The sequence below is a fragment of the Pelodiscus sinensis genome, chromosome 6 (assembly GCF_049634645.1).
Source record: "Pelodiscus sinensis isolate JC-2024 chromosome 6, ASM4963464v1, whole genome shotgun sequence".
NCBI lineage: Eukaryota > Metazoa > Chordata > Testudines > Trionychidae > Pelodiscus > Pelodiscus sinensis.
In genome coordinates, this window is record NC_134716.1 from 50,784,793 (window position 1) to 50,800,763 (window position 15,971).

General features: G+C 45.5%; 1 long non-coding RNA gene across 1 annotated transcript in view; it reads left to right on the forward strand.

Moving 5' to 3' along the window:
- Positions 1-14,355, forward strand: part of LOC112547269 (uncharacterized) — a 41,265-nt gene extending 26,910 nt beyond the window's left edge. Inside the window, exons 2-3 of the long non-coding RNA XR_003091006.2 lie at positions 13,272-13,327; positions 13,947-14,355. This is a non-coding gene — a long non-coding RNA (uncharacterized LOC112547269). The remainder of the gene's footprint in view (positions 1-13,271; positions 13,328-13,946) is intronic.
- Positions 14,356-15,971: the final 1,616 nt, after the last annotated feature.

The window sequence follows — 15,971 nt, forward strand, 5'->3', positions numbered from 1 at the left end:
TTGCAAGGGTAGGGAAAGGCTCACATTTATTGACCTCTTAGAGAGGCTTTTCACACATCAAGATGAAAGTAGAGATGTTAAATATCAGTTAATTGAATAGTCGATTAACCTCATGAATTCTTATCAGTTAGTTGACTAGCCTATAGTCCCTGGCTAGTCCCTAGTTTGCTGGACCCGACACCAGCAGGAACTGAGCCAGGCTGCTTGCGCGCCTGGCTCCTAATACACTTTAAATGCAGAGTCACAGCAAGGGTAGGTCCAGGACCCAGTGCAAGTCGGGACTGAACTGGGCTGCTGGCCAGCGTGCTAAAAAAATTTAATGGCCAGGTGTGTGTGTGGGGGGGGGGGAAGGAATGCATATAGTCAATAGCATTAACCTATAAGCTTTTGTTTGTCAGTTAATCGACTATACTATTACATCCCTAGATGAAAGAAGACTTTCAGATAAGGCAATAACTATCTCTTCCTGTGGCTTTATATTTCATTTTTCTAAACAATGTCATTTCTGTGGGGGGACCGGTAGTTTAAATCTTTTGCTAAAACTTTTAACTGTATTGTTTTACTTTGCTTTTAGAGATAAAATCAAGTTTTCTTTCCTTGAGCTCTCTCCTTGAGTAATCTGTTTTAATTTAAAATAAATGAGAGAAAAAACTTTAATGTCCGCCTTTCTCTTTTTGTGTGTCTGAATATTTTACTGTGCACTTAGGGATAACATAGGTAAAAATTGTTTAGAAAAGCAACTGCCCTTCAAATCCTGAGATGTCTAAAATATTTTGTAATGCTATATTTAGCAGTCTGCCACCATGTTAGGGGTTTCTTTTTTAATCGCTATGGGTATGTCTACACTGCCACTCTAGTTCGACCTAGGGTGGCTAATGTAGCCATTCGAACTTGCAAATGAAGCCCGCCATTTTTAAATGCCCGGTAGTTCGGACTCCCTGCCCGCGGCTACACACGGCACGGGCTAGGTAGTTCAAATTAAAGCTCCTAATTCGAACTACCGTTACTCCTCATTGCAGGACTAGGGTGGCTAGTGTAGACATACCCTATCTTATTTCCTGTACCTCAGAACTGATGCTCTGCCATGTTTGGGTGATCTTATTTTGGGAGGCAAAAGATGCATATCACAGCTCTGGAAAATACTGATGCTTTTTTTCTCCTTTCACACTTCATACTAAACCAGGATAGCTCAAAATATATGTTTGCTCCCAACACACAGCACCAAGCAAGCTAGAAATGCAATTGTGCATGAAGCAATGATCTCATGCAAAATGTTACCTATGGGTATGTCTACAATGCATTCCTCTTTCGAGAGAGGAATGCAAATGCAGCCGAGCGAAATTGCAAATGAAGCGCGGATTTGAATTTCCCATGCTTCATTTGCATAATGGCGTCCGGGCACTTTTTCAAAATACCTTATTTCAAAAGAAAAAACACAGTCTAGAGGGGGTTATTTTGAGAAAAAAACCCTTCTTTTGAAATAACCCTTACTCCTTAAAAAATGAGGTTAAGGGGTTATTTTGAAATAAGGTTTTTTTCTTGAAATAACCCCATCTAGACTTTGTTTTTTCCTTTGAAATAGGGTATTTAGAAAAAACACCCGGACTCCATTATGCAAATGTAGCACAGGAAATTCAAATCCGCATTTTATTTGCAATTTCACTTGGATGCATTTGCATTCCTCAATCAAAAAAGAGGAATGCATTGTAGATATGCTCAATGACTCCAGCAATTCAGTAATCTCCATTCCTTGTATACTAATGGATTTCACTGTGAATTAGTGGCATTGTATTGCTATATTTTTTACTTTACATGTATATATTCTCTTTTGTTAATGCACATGTATAACTCTGCCAAAATATAATATGTACGTGTTTGTTTATCAAGGGAAATATAGATTTACTGCCTTCTACCTTGAAAACTTTTATGTTCACTGTGAACTTCAAGAGTACCAAGTGAATAGTAACAACCTTTGGGTCTAACCCTACAAATTCTCAAATATATTCTGCAAGGTACTGAGGGGTAGAATCCACAAAGGGCCTTGGACACCTGAATTCAAGAGGTAGTAACTAATCCACAATTTTTGACTCTACTTCAAGTCACACAATTCCCATTGAACCTAGTTATGATGGGGCGATTGTGCCCCACACTCCGGCCAGCACGGTGCCGGCACTGTGGAGACAGCCGCGGCTGCAGGAGAAGCGACGGAGGTGTTGCACCTGTTCGGCACCGGCACGGGAGGATGACATCACCCACCAGCCCCACGGCAGCGGAACAGCTGATCCGCCAGAACCCTGCCGCCAGGAAAAGCCAGACAGCAGGAGTTTAAAAGGTGGAGGGCAGCAGAGTGGAAGGGGGAGGTGGAGCATGATCCTGTGAGAGGAGTGCAGGTGTAGCAGAGCCAGAGTGGTCCGGAGACAAAGAGGACAGAGGTACGGGGTCCGTAGAAGGTGGGTAGGAAGTGGCCCAGGGCGGGGTCATGGACCCTGTGGGCTGGCGTGTTTAGGGGTGACTCCCCTGTCAGCCAGGTAGGAGAGATTTGATCCCCACCTTACGACCCTGAGCCAGGACCCAGGAGTGAGGGTGGGCCCGGGTCCCGCTACCCCGCCACCCTTGGCTATTCCTGCCCAGGCAGTGTTGGATGTAAACCAGAGCTGCGGCCCATACAACGTGGGTGGCTAATGGTACTCCTGTAATGTGGACAAGTAAAAGGGACTAACGGCAGATCCATTCGGATTGGGACGGATGCCGGCTTATTCAGGTGAAGGGTATATTGGGCTCACCAGAAGGGAGAAAGGCAGTAAACCCAGTGAAATGCATACCCTGCGAGTTTGTCGTGTAACACATGGTAGAGAATGTGGGCAACAACCCCATCCCTGCAGAGAGGGATACATTAGCGGAGAGACTATAAGGTGCTTTGTGGCAGGTGCTGGAGTGGCTCACGGAGAACTAGAGACAGGAGCAACAGCAAACCCTCCTGATCCAGCAATTGTCTGCACAATACCAAGAACAGCAGTGGCAATTGCTATGAAAACTATTGGAGCAGCAACAGATGCAAAAGGAACACCGGATGCAGCACCAGGTCGGAGCAGGACAAAGAGGGGTGAGTCTGCCTACCATGGATGAAGGTGAGGCTGGGGAGATGCTGCAACTCCTGATCTGGATGACCAAGATGAGGGCCACTGATGACCCAGAAGCATTCCTTGTAACATTTGAGTGGGTGGCGGCAGAGGCACGGTGGCTCGAGGAGCATTGGGCCATGTTGCTGGCCCCGTATTTGACAGGACAGGCCCAACTCGCCTACAGGAGCCTCTCTTCATGGGACGCGCTGCACTACCATAAAGTTAAAGAGGTGATCCTGGATCAAATAGGAGTGACTCCAGAGATGTATCAGAGGCGATTCCGACAAGAACATTATACCCCAGGGGCACGCCCATGGGCGGTGGCTCAAAAGTTGAAGGAAATGGGATGGCACTGGCTGAAACCCGAGCAGTGAATGGGAGTGCAGGTTGCAGACGTGATTATCCTAGAACAATTTCTGCAGATTCTACCCGCTGATAGTCAAAAGTGGGTCCGAAGGCATCGGCCAACCTCCCTGAGCGAGGCGGTCAATCTGATGGAGGATTTCCTGGAGGCAGAGGGTACAGATGAGAAGGGGAAGGCATTAAAAGAGGTATTACCCAGAGAGTTCACAGCGGAGTGGCTGGACTAGCCGCGGGATGGAGGCCGGAAAGATTCGGCGCGGGCCCCAAGGAAGGGGGAGGGCTGACGGCCAGCACCAGTCTGGAAGGGGATGGACTCAGAACCCAGGGAAGAAATGGTCCCACCTGCTGGTGATAAGGACAAGGGCCAAGGTAAAGTGAACACCCTTAAAAACCTCTGTTTTGAGTGAGGCCAAGAAAAGCACTTCAGACAAGACTCTCTTTATATGGTTGTACCTTTGGGCAAGGAATGCCAGACGGTAGAGAGCCAGACCCGGTACAGAAAACCCGCATAACCAGAATGGTGGTGGTTGAAGAGCAGACCATGGAAGCCTTGATAGACTCTGGCTGTGGGCAGGCATTGGTGCGGGCGGATTTAGTAGGTGAAGGGAAAGTACAGACGCACTGACGCTCATGCAAAGTGTGCACGGGGATATCCGGACCTACCCTAATGTGTGGGTCAGGATGTCAGATGGGCATGAGGAGGGGGAGTATAGAGTGGCCCTGGTGCCCAACCTCGCGTACCCTATATTGGTGGGAAGAGATTGGAAGAGTTTCCGGCACCTGCTGCGGGAATGGAGTGAGGGCACTCAAGAGGCATCGCCGGCCCTTGGAGGCGAGGATGTGGCACTGCCCCCACCCCACTCTGGCAACAAGGGCCAGGTCAGTTGCAGAGACCCAGACAGAACTGATAGCAAGGAACCTGATGGAATCAGCCCCCGATCTGGAGGGGGATCACGGTATCTGGGGAGGAGACTTCATCCAAGAGCAGAGGGGAGACTCTTCACTTCAAAACACATGGGTGAGAGCTACAGAGGAAGGAGGCCAGGCAGGGCCTCCCACCAGACCCCAATTCGAGGTATGGCAAGACCGGTTATATCGCATGGTGGAAGCGACAGGGGGAATGGGAGAGATCTGCCAACTCCTCGTACCCACGTGATACCGAAAGGGGTTACTAGGATTGGCTCATGCCAGTCCCTAGGTGGATCATTTGGGGCAAGAAAAAAAGAGTCAAAGATTGCTGCAGAGGTTCTGTTGGCCAGGAATCTATAGGGAGATAAGGGATTTTTGTGAGTCATGCCTCAAATGTCAGAGGACGGTTCCGGCACATGTATCCTGGGCACTGCTGGTACCCCTACCAGTTGTAGGGGTGCTGTTCAAATGGGTGGCAGTAGACCTTGTGGGGCTGGTAGAAAAATCCCGGGGAGGCTATCAGTATATTTTGGTCCTCATGGACTACGCTACGCGGTACCCCGAGGCAGTCCCCCTAAGGAATACGACCTCATGTATGCTGGCAGGGGAGTTGGTGAAGATCTTTTCTAGGGTAGGCGTCCCCCAAGATATTCTTACTGACCAAGGGGCTAACCTCACTGGCTGGGTGATGATGGAACTTTGCCACTTGTTAAAGATTAAAACGTTAAAAACCTCAGTTTACCACCTGCAGACATACGGTCTTGTGCAGAGGTTCAACAGAACTCTCAAGGGCATGTTCCGGTGCTTTTAGAGGGAGACCTACGAGACTGGGACCAGCTTTTACCTGCCCTGTTATTCGCAGTGTGGGAGGTGCCACGGTCATCTACAGGGTTCTCCCCATTTGAACTGTTATATGGCCGTCAACCCCATGGGGTCTTGGACCTAGTAAAGGAGGAGTGGCAAGAACAACACACGAGGGTGAAGGGGGTGATCCACTATATGCTAACCCTTAAGGAAAAATTGAAGCGCCTGGGAGAGTTCGCCAGGCTGAACCTGCTCCAAGCTCAGGAAAGGCAGGCACTGTTATATAATAAAGGGGCTCGCCTACGGGTTTTCAAGCCCGGGGACCATGTCTCGCTCTTGTTCCCGTCCCAAGAGTCGAAACTTTTAGCAAAATGGCAGGGGCCGTACGACGTGTTATGCTGCATGGGGGACATAGACTATGAGGTGCGCATACCAGGGCGTCGGCAGAAAACCCAGATTTACCATATTAATCTTCTAAAGAAGTGGACCCCATGGGAGGCGATGCTAATCAATCCTTGCCCACCCAAACCGGAATTGGGGCCATGGGGGAACAGCCTAGAGGGTTCTCAGCCTGCCACGATAGAGAAGGATCTACGCTCCGCACAGCAAGAAGAATTACGCCAACTACTACAAAGCTTCACAGCGGTCCTATCCGAACATCCCAGGAGGACAACCTTAGTGCACCACCACATAGCAACAATGCCTGGAAAAAAGGTACACAACCCACTACGCCCCCCTCACCAGAAAGATGTGGGGAACAGTGTGGGAGGAGTTACAACGTATGTTGAAGTGGGGGGTGGTCGAAGAATCGCAGAGCAAGTGGCTCAGCCCAATAGTTCTAGTACCCAAACTGAATGGGGTGGTGAGGTTTTGTATAGATTTTTGCAAGGCGAATGCTGTCACCCGGTTCGATGCCTATCCGATGCGCTGGGTAAATGAGCTGTTAGACTACCTAGGTGAAGCCCAATACATTTCAGCCTTGGACCTCACGAAGGGCTATTGGCAAATCTCTCTAACCCCAGCCTCTAAAGAAAAGACGGCCTTCTACACGCCATTTGGCCTGTATCAGTTTGTCACAATGCCCTTTGGCCTACACGGCGCAGCCATGACTTTCCAAAGACTCATGGACACAGTGCTCCAAGCCCACCATGTCTATGCCATGGCATATATTGACGACATAGTCATTTACAGTCAGTCATGGGCCGAGCACATCCAGCACATGGCCACTGTGCTGACAAGCTTGCAGGACTCCGGGCTCTCCACCAACCTGGGCAAATGTCGGTTTGGGCAGAGAGAGGTGTCCTATTTGGGGTATATGGTCGGACGGGGGAAGTTAAAACCTCTGGTAGACAAGGTGGCCGCTCTATGGGACTACCCTGCCACCAAAACAAAAAAGCAAGTGAGGCAGTATTGGGGGCTGGCGGGATATTACCACCAGTTCGTTCCCAACTTTGCAACCACAGCAGCCCCTCCTACCGACATGGTTAAGAACACAGAACCTAAGAGGGTAGGGTGGACGGAGGAAAGGGAGCACGCTTTCCAGACATTAAAGGACCGATTAATGTGCACTCCCATACTAATACAACCAGACTTTTCAAGGACATATGTATTGCAGACGGATGCCTCGGAAGTCGGACTGGGGGCCGTGTTATCACAGGAGGTCAGGGGAGAAGAACATCCAGTCCTATATGTTAATAGGAAACTATTCCCACGTGAGCAAAAATACTCGACAATACAGAAAGAGGTTCTGGCCGTGAAATGGGCGGTAGACATGCTACGATATTATCTTTCAGGCAACCCCTTCCAACTCATCATGGACTGCGCAACCCTCCAATGGCTACACAAAATGAAGGAGATGAATGCCCGAGTGATGCGGTGGTACCTGTCTTTGCAACCTTATAAATTCTAAGTACTGCACCAGGCAGGTAAAACACACAACAACACGGACTTCTTTTTTAGGGCTTTCCCGGAGAAAGGTAAAGAAGAAATCAGACCAGGACCCAGTTTAAAGGGGGGGATATGTGACAGGGCGGTTGCACCCTGCACTCAGGCTGGCACAGTGCTGGCACTCTGGGGGCAGCCACAGCCACAGGAGAAGTGGCAGAGGTGCGGCACCTGTTCGGCACCGGCGCGGGTGGATGACGTCAGCGGAACAGCTCATCTGCCAGAACCCCGCCGCTGGGAAAAAGCTAGAGAGCGGGGAGTTTAAAAGGTGGAGGGCAGCAGAGCGGAAGCATGATCCTGTGAGAGGAGTGCAGGTGCGGCAGAGCCAGAGTGGTCCAGAGACAAAGAGGATGGAGGTATGGGGACTGCAGGAGGCTGGTAGGAAGTGGCCCAAGGTAGGGTTGTGGAGCCCACGGGCTGGTGTGTTTAGGGGCAACTTCTCCGTCAGCCAGGTAGGGGAGATTTGATCCCCACCTTAGGGCCCTGGGCCAGGACCCAGGAGTGAGGCTGGGCCCGGGTCCCCCTAACCCGCCACCCTCAGCTAATCCTGCCCAGGCAGTGTTGGATGTAAAGCGGAGCCGCAACCCATACAACACAGGCGGCTAATGGTACTCCTATAATAGGGTATGTCTACACTACCTCCCTAGTTCGAACTAGGGTGGTTAATGTAGGCAACCGAAGTTGCAAATGAAGCCCGGGATTAACGATAGTTCGGAATAGGAAGCCTAATCCAAACTACCTACTCCGTGCCGCGTGTAGCCGCGGGCACGGAGTCCGAACTAGCGGGGCTTTAAAAATGGCGGCGCATGGCAAGATGCAAATGAAGCCCGGGATATTTAAATCCCGGGCTTCATTTGCAACTTCGGTTGCCTACATTAACCACCCTAGTTCGAACTAGGGTGGTAGTGTAGACATACCCCTATGGACAAGTAAAAGGGACTAACGGCAGATCCGTTCGGACTGGGATGGACGCCGGCTTATTTGGATGGGGGGGTATATTGGACTCACCAGGGAGAAGAAAGGAAATAAACCTGGTGAAACGCATACCCTGCGAGTTCGTCATGTAACACTAATAAGCACATCAACTCATTTGTTGCCTACATTTTCAGGGCTCCCAAGTGTGTACATTTAGGACATTTGTGTTGCTGCCTCCTTCTAGGTGGGGGAGTCGACAGCCTCGCTGGTCCTCTGGGCAAGGTGGGGGGAGTGCAGCTGCATATACCCAGAAGGAACAGGGCCTCAGGCAGAAAGGGCAGGACGGGGCATCCAGTTGTCAGTAATGCCCAGACTACAGCATGCCTCCACAGCTCTTAGTAGTGTCTGGAGCATGTCATGTGGCATTCTAACAATGGTTTAAAGTGCCCAGGGTTCCAGAGGCTCAGGTGGTGTCTGGAAGCCCCGGACTTTTTTGACTCACTGGACCTTGGGACAGTTGCCACCATTTACCTTCCCGTCAGTGGGCCTGCTCCTAGGCATCCAAATGGAGATCCTCAACTCAAACCCCAGAGTGATCTATGAACCAGAAAGACAGATATCTACCCAGCCCTAGAGTCAGATGTCTTAGGCACATCAGGTATCTCTTGAAGAAATGAGTTAGGGTCTGTTTTTGCTTTATACAAATCAGCAGGAAGAGAAGATGGTAATGGTGTTATCACCAGCCAATTATAATGTCTAACTCAGAGGTTAGTGAACTCTCTTGCTAGGATTTGAACAGGTGTGTCTCACTTTTCTTTGCCTTTGCCAAGGAGCAGGAAAACTGAACCTGGATCTCCCATGTCCCAGGTGAGTGCTTTAACCCCAGGGAAAAAAGTTATAAAGTGTGTTCTGGCAGCAAAACCACCACCACCACTTCTTCTTCCTCTGGCTGTCTAGTGAGGAGCAAGGTACGAGCTTAACTCATTCTTGCAAGAAACACCTAAGCTACCTGTCGCGAGGCATGTTGATCCTGTTTGTGACTTGCTAGCAGAGATAGGTACCTCTCTGCAGTGTGGAGCAAGGTGCTAATTTTTGAGAGAGGGGAGGGGCTCACCACACATCCCTGTCATTTGTATCTTCCATTGGCTATCTTAGGCAGCTCCCCACGTAGAGAGCTAACTTTTGTGGATTGCATTCTAGGTACCTTTCTTACCATTCATTGTATAAGGAGCCTTGGTGCCTAATTCAGGCTCTATGGATCACAGCGCTGTTCCTGTGATATTCTAGACTCCTAAAAGTTAGGCATTGTAACACACAGCATTGCAATGTGGTGTAGGTTTCTCTATGGATTGAGGCCTGAGTGTCCTAAGCAGCCACTAAAGTCAGTGGGGCTGAGTGTGATCAGCATCTTGCAAGACAGTACGTTTTGGGAGGCTTTTCCACCAGAATATGTATTTTTAACAAACTATTTGTAGCTAGAAGATTTACCCAACATTGCTTGGGTCCCTAACTCAGTGTTTTGTTTTTCTTCATGTAAATCATTGTTCTGGGATAGAGTTAAGGATGATGGGTTCAGTATACACAGAGGACCACCCAGCCCTCTCTCAACACAACAGCTTTGGGCCAGGTGAGACACGCCTTTCCACAGCTGCTGTGGTGGCCAAAGCCAAAGGAGGGGTGCATGTCCCCTGGCTAGGGGACACACAAACAAACTCTCTCAAATATATACTACTTAGCTGCCCCTTTCTCCACCCCTGTCCCCTGCTGCCCTAATGGGGTTCTAGTTGTCCTTGTCATTATCTCTGTGCTCTTGCTACCCCCCTGTGGTCATTATACAGTATAATTGTCCCTGATAGCAGATCCCTTCTTTTCCATTTTATGATACAATCATATTCCAGGCACATCACATTGTCCTGGCACAACCAAACTCCTACTTTGCTTTAAGTTATGATAATAGAAATCTGCATACCAAATTTGGAGGTCCTAGTTCTTACCATTCAGGAGAAGTTCTTGAAAGGACACAGGGATGGACAGACAGACAGGCAGACAAACTCTCTCAAATGCATAGTCGATAATCTTTCTATGGTGTCTTAGGCTACATCTATTCCGCATCTTAAGAGCAAGCCCGTTATATCAAAATATAACGGGCTTGCTATTTCAATGTTCCTGTAAACCTCATTGCTTGTGGTATAACGGATATTTTGGAATAGCACCTTATTTCAAATAAACGTCGAAATAAGCTACGCAATTTGCATAGCACAAATTTTGTAGCTTATTTCAAGGTAAGGATTTTGTGTAGATGTATCTTTAATGTGGATTGTCATCCATTGTCTTGTGAAATACAGTTTTACAAGTATCACTGAGAAAGAAGTACAAAGAGAGAAGAAACATAATGTCATTTAATATTGATCTTCCCTGGTTGACACTTTGCCACGTTCTGTTGATCTCTAGTCTCTGAGGCTATGTCTAGACTGCAAGCCTCTTTCGAAAGAGGCTCTTTCGAAAGATACTTTCGAAAGAGCCTCTTTCGAAAGAGAGCGTCTAGACTGGACATTGAACTTTCGAAAAAGCGGCTTGCTTTTTCGAAAGAAAGCATCCAGTGAGTCTGGATGCTCTCTTTTGAAGAAGCCCTATTTACATTGAAGAACGCCTTCTTTCGAAAGAGGAACTTTCGAAAGAAGGCGTTCTTCCTCCTGAAATGAGGTTTACCGCCATCGAAAGAAAAGCCGCGTTCTTTCGATTTAATTTCGAAAGAACACGGCTTGAGTCTGGACGCAGGGGAAGTTTTTTCGGAAAAAGGCTACTTTTCCCGAAAAAACCCCTGAGTCTGGACACAGCCTGACACAAGTTATGAAGTAATTGCTTTAGATAGCCTCTTACTGCTGTCCCAGTACAGTGTTAATTAAGAAAAGAAGAAAAACTGTCATGTCAGCTGCTATCAAGGTGTTGTGAGATCTGGAGGGATGGTGTCTTGTATGGCATTCCTCTGCGTGTGTTCCTATTCATGTGGCCTAGATTATAGGTACTATATTTGCTGTTGAAATAAAGGAAATGGAAAACCACTTTTACTCAGTGGTGTTAAGTGACTGTTTATGGTTTCTGCCTCTCTAATATCTAGATTTATGTTTATCTCTTGCTTTTTGGTGCTTGTTGTATATTCTGTTAAGCACTTATTTGGAATGCTGGAATTTTTTTCACTCTTTGTGTTACTTTTATCCTATCCAATAATAGGTCCTCACTCTTTAGATTATTTCCCCTGACAATCCCTTTCTTCTCTAAACTTATATTGAAAGCACAGGAGCACTGGATTATTCCTGTTAATTTAAAATTATGTTCCAGCTATGTTCTCCTTTCTCTTCAGGATGCATTATGGGTTTTTAATTGAAATTTTAACTCGTTATTTTGTAATATTATACGTGTATTACTTTTTAAGTGGAATGATTAGATGTAAAGTGGTGGCTGTCTATATCACATGAAGATGTTTTTACTCTGATGGTTTTATTACAATTATAATAACCCAGCATTTGTAGCATTTTTATGCATCATTTGTATCACTCAGGATAAAACAAAACAAATAGTTTTGGTGGATGATACTTTATGTAGTAACACTCTGTTCATACTTTAAGTGCTTGAAGGATTCAAGTAAGGGCTTTTTCCAAGCAATCTTCTTTTCACTTGAAACATTTAGGATTACTCGCAAACTCAAACAAAAATCTTACTTAGAAAAACATCACACTTTGCAGAGGTTCCATTTAAAAAAAAGTTGCTTTGAAGGACTTTCTTGTGATGCAGACCAATATAAACACAAATCCAGATGTATCAGCACAGTGATGTGAAGAAAAACTCTCTAGTCTTTATTTACACATTACAGCAAATATTTTAATAAGAGAAAGTGAAGAATGTTGACATTTCACCACTTAGGCGTCCATCAGAACAATGTCCTGAATGCCAGAATGTCAACATTCCTTGAAAAAATGTCTTCCCATCAGTGGGCTGGGACAAACATCTGGTATCTTTTGTTCATCTTTCATTGCTGTTGGCTATGGTTGCATATGAAAATGGAAAGGTGTATATTGTAAGAAAAGAAAAAGTTCTTTCAGTGCCCTTCATTCAGTTGTGTCCTCACTTGGTAGAGAAAACTGAGTCTAACTTAAACTGCTTACATTAAAAACATTTTTTCTTAGTTGTCTATTATTGTTTTATTATACTGTCAGATCACAATATAAGATGAGCATGGTTTAATGAAGTACTCAACTCTTTTGAATATGACTGCTATAAATAAAACAGTTCCATTGTGCTCAAGCAAAGTAGCACACACCCATCTTGGGGACAGGTATTGGAAAATTAAGCCTGTTTTACTTGACCCGCATTCTGTTCTGGAGAACAAGTAGCTTGCCTGATACATCCTAGTTCTTCAGCAAGAGTTTCAGAAGGCTGTACCAAATCCTGTTGTTCCCTCTGAACCAGAGATGTTCAAGAGAAAATCATAGCAATACCAAAAAGGAACAAAAATAAGAACTCTTAGTTCTAACATGAGGTTAAAAATTACATGAAGAATACTAAAACTGTTAAAACAGTTTCCCGTGCTAGTAATGTGACTGGAGGTTAGGTCAGAGCAAAGTGTAGTGATTGACTGTTGCAAATACCCCAGCTCTCAGGGTGGTACAGCGGCCAACTGAAGTGAAGATATCCTCAGAGTATGCAGTTGATGTTGAGCACATGAAAGACAGAGAATGAACAGCAATACTACTTGTATCATCTGTATGCATCTGACAAAATGGGGTTTACCCACAAAAGCTTATGCCCAAATAAATCAGTTAATCTTTAAGATGCCCCAGGACTCCTCTTTTTGTGTGTGTGTGTGTGTGTGTAGATACAGACTAACATGGCTACCCATCTGAGATCTATATCACTCAATTAGTTCTGGGGCACCCACAAAAAGGTTGAAAAACCATCTTCATTTTCCATGCTTTCCTTTGTTTTCTTGGTGTGATCAGCTGGCATACCTATCCTGTTCCAAAACAAAGTCTACATGTACTGTATAGGGTCAAAACTCATTCTGAGCTTTAATATTATTAATAAGGTAACTAAAAAATAAAACATATTTCAACCCAAGTTTTATCCCAGCATTCCTTCCTTAGGCCTGGTCATCCTACAGGAAAAGGTCTTTATTTGATGAAGGCTAAAAACAACCTTTGATTTTTTTTTGTATAGGTATACAATGAGGTGTTCCAGCCTCCCACTGGATCTGAATGGGCTAAGGAGAGATGGTGAGTTCAATCAGTCTTGCCCTGTTGCACCTAATAGGGCTGAACTCTGGCTCAGTTGGGGGTAAGCAGCATTGAGAGCAGATGGGTGGTTCTTAATATTTAGCAGGTCAGCCTTCTGCTGAGCCTTTGGATTAATTGGGGTGAAGGGCCAGCTGAAGGCGAAGCTTAATGGAGCCCTACAGCTAGCCTAAGCTACAAATTCAGCTCAGAGGAGAGAAGTTGAAGGACTCCTGTAATAAGGCAGGAAAGCAGAACTGTTTGAAATAGTCTAGCTGCTTCTAGAGAGGCTGGGAGTGACTTGAGAAAGTACCTCAGTAGCTAGCTGGGGCAAAGCCATCACAAGCCACAAATCTACAGCAACATTAAGAAAACTGTTTGGGCACTAACAAGCAGGGGAAGGAAGGAGCAGCCCATGGAAGTGGCAAGGGATTTAAGGAAGAATGACTGTAGGGCTGGAACCCACAGGAGGGGGTGAGCCTATTTTCCATTACTTCTTCCCCAGAATCTGAGGGGAAGTACAGGTTTTAAGCCTGAAAGAGGCCAAGAGTGAAGGATTCCAAGAGAGGGTTGAGGGCCTGGCATAGTTGCCATAAGATTTCAGGCTTTCCTTTTTTGTTAGACTGCTGGTTTACCCTGGAAGGAGTGGGATTCTACCTGATGTGGCCACAGGGCAGAATTATAAGAAGCAGACTATTGCAGAATCAGGATCACCAGCAGAGGGGGTATGTAGGGAAGATAATCTGATACACTAACATTTCCAGCTGCTGGGGCATGTCTGCCAATGAGTTATATCCTTGCAAACTATGTGAATGAGGAAACAAATGTGTACATGCTTATAACCCTAGGGCTGTGTCTAGACTGGCAAGTTTTTCCGCAAAAGCATTTGCTTTTACGGAAAAACTTGCCAGCTGTCTACACTGGCCGCTTGAATTTCCGCAAGAACACTGACGATCTCATGTAAGAAATCAGTGCTTCTTGCAGAAATACTATGCTGCTCCCGTTCGGGCAAAAGTCCTTTTGCGCAAAAGGGCCAGTATAGACAGCTCAGATTTGTTTTGCGCAATAAAGCCCCAATCGCAAAAATGGCAATCGGGGCTTTTTTGTGGAAAAGCGCGTCTAGATTGGCTCAGATGCTTTTCCGCAAAAAGTGCTTTTGCAGAAAAGCATCCATGCCAATCTAGACGCTCTTTTCCGCAAATGCTTTTAACGGAAAACTTTTCCATTAAAAGCATTTGCGGAAAATCATGCCAGTCTAGACGTAGCCTAGGTGTCTTGGGTTTCTGAGTTTATAACTGCATATAGAGCATTCTCTACATTGCTCCTGAAAATCTGGATATTTTGTAGATCTGATGGATCTTTTGAAACTGGATTCATCATATCTGCATACTCAGTTAATCATAACTGATTTCTCCATCAGAACCAAAGTAATGATTGCTTTGCTATGTAATGCTGTTTGTAGATTATACTATGTAAAATAACTTCCCATGTGTCTAACTTTTTTGTGTGTACTAGTTAAGATAGAGCCATACTGAAATTATATTTTTTAGAAAACCACATCAGTTCAAACTACATTATAGCAGTGTGAGTTGCATTAATTATTTTGCCTAAATGTATCCTGTGCATGCTGAGTACTAAAATCAGTTAGTGTCCTGTGAAAAAGCTGAACTGTACATTTTCCTTTTAAATAAGAACTGCCTGGATGCCTGTAGAGGATGTATCCCATCTGGCCCAAAATTCAGGGAACAGAGTTGTAATGTATATTATGGCACATCGATCTATATAAAACTGTAATTCTATAGTATAAAGACACTTTCAGAAAAGTGAAACTCAGCTGAATTATGTACTGTAGAAGTGTGGAAAGAAAACAGACTGTCCCAGGGAAGGGTTTAATAAACCAGCTAGAATACCAACCGGAATAATACTAACATTTATTCACCATTGTGTTTCACAAGCAAATAATTTTTTTTGGGGGGGGGAGGTTGTTTTCATACTCCTTCAGCCCTCTACTTCAGGCACTTGCATTCCTAATATAGGTCAATTAATAATCTATATCAGTATCGACAATGCACTCATGAACATTCAGCAAACTCTGACATTTACATATTGCAACATAATTTTAACTGAAAAGGGGGAGCTATAATCGATAAAAGGGATAATTAAGAAAAATGCGGGTGTTCTGTCTTGCAGTGGGATTTGATTAAAATTTCTTGAGATGTTGTATAAATGGCAAAATGGAATTCCACTAGACTTCTAAACAGTTTAAAATTGGTTCTGTGAATATCAGAATAATTTATTGTTAAGCAGGCATATGAAAAGTTGCTCTTGTGGTATACAGAATGTGGTCTCTTTCTTTGTATTGACACTAGAAGATTTACCTGGCTTTGCTTAAGTCCTTACCTCAATCAATTTTTTGTTTTTCTTCATTTAAAACATTGCTTTGGGATGGGGCTGGGAATGAGGGGTTTAGTATGCAGGCTGCCCCAGAGAGGACTATTCCAGCCCTATTTTGTCCACCTTTGTCGACAAAACCCTGTAGTCTAGACACACCATTGATGATTACCTGCTCTGTTCATTCCCTCTGGGGCACCTGGCACTGGCTGCTGTTGGAAGACAGAGTACTGGGCTAGATGGGCCTTTAATCTGA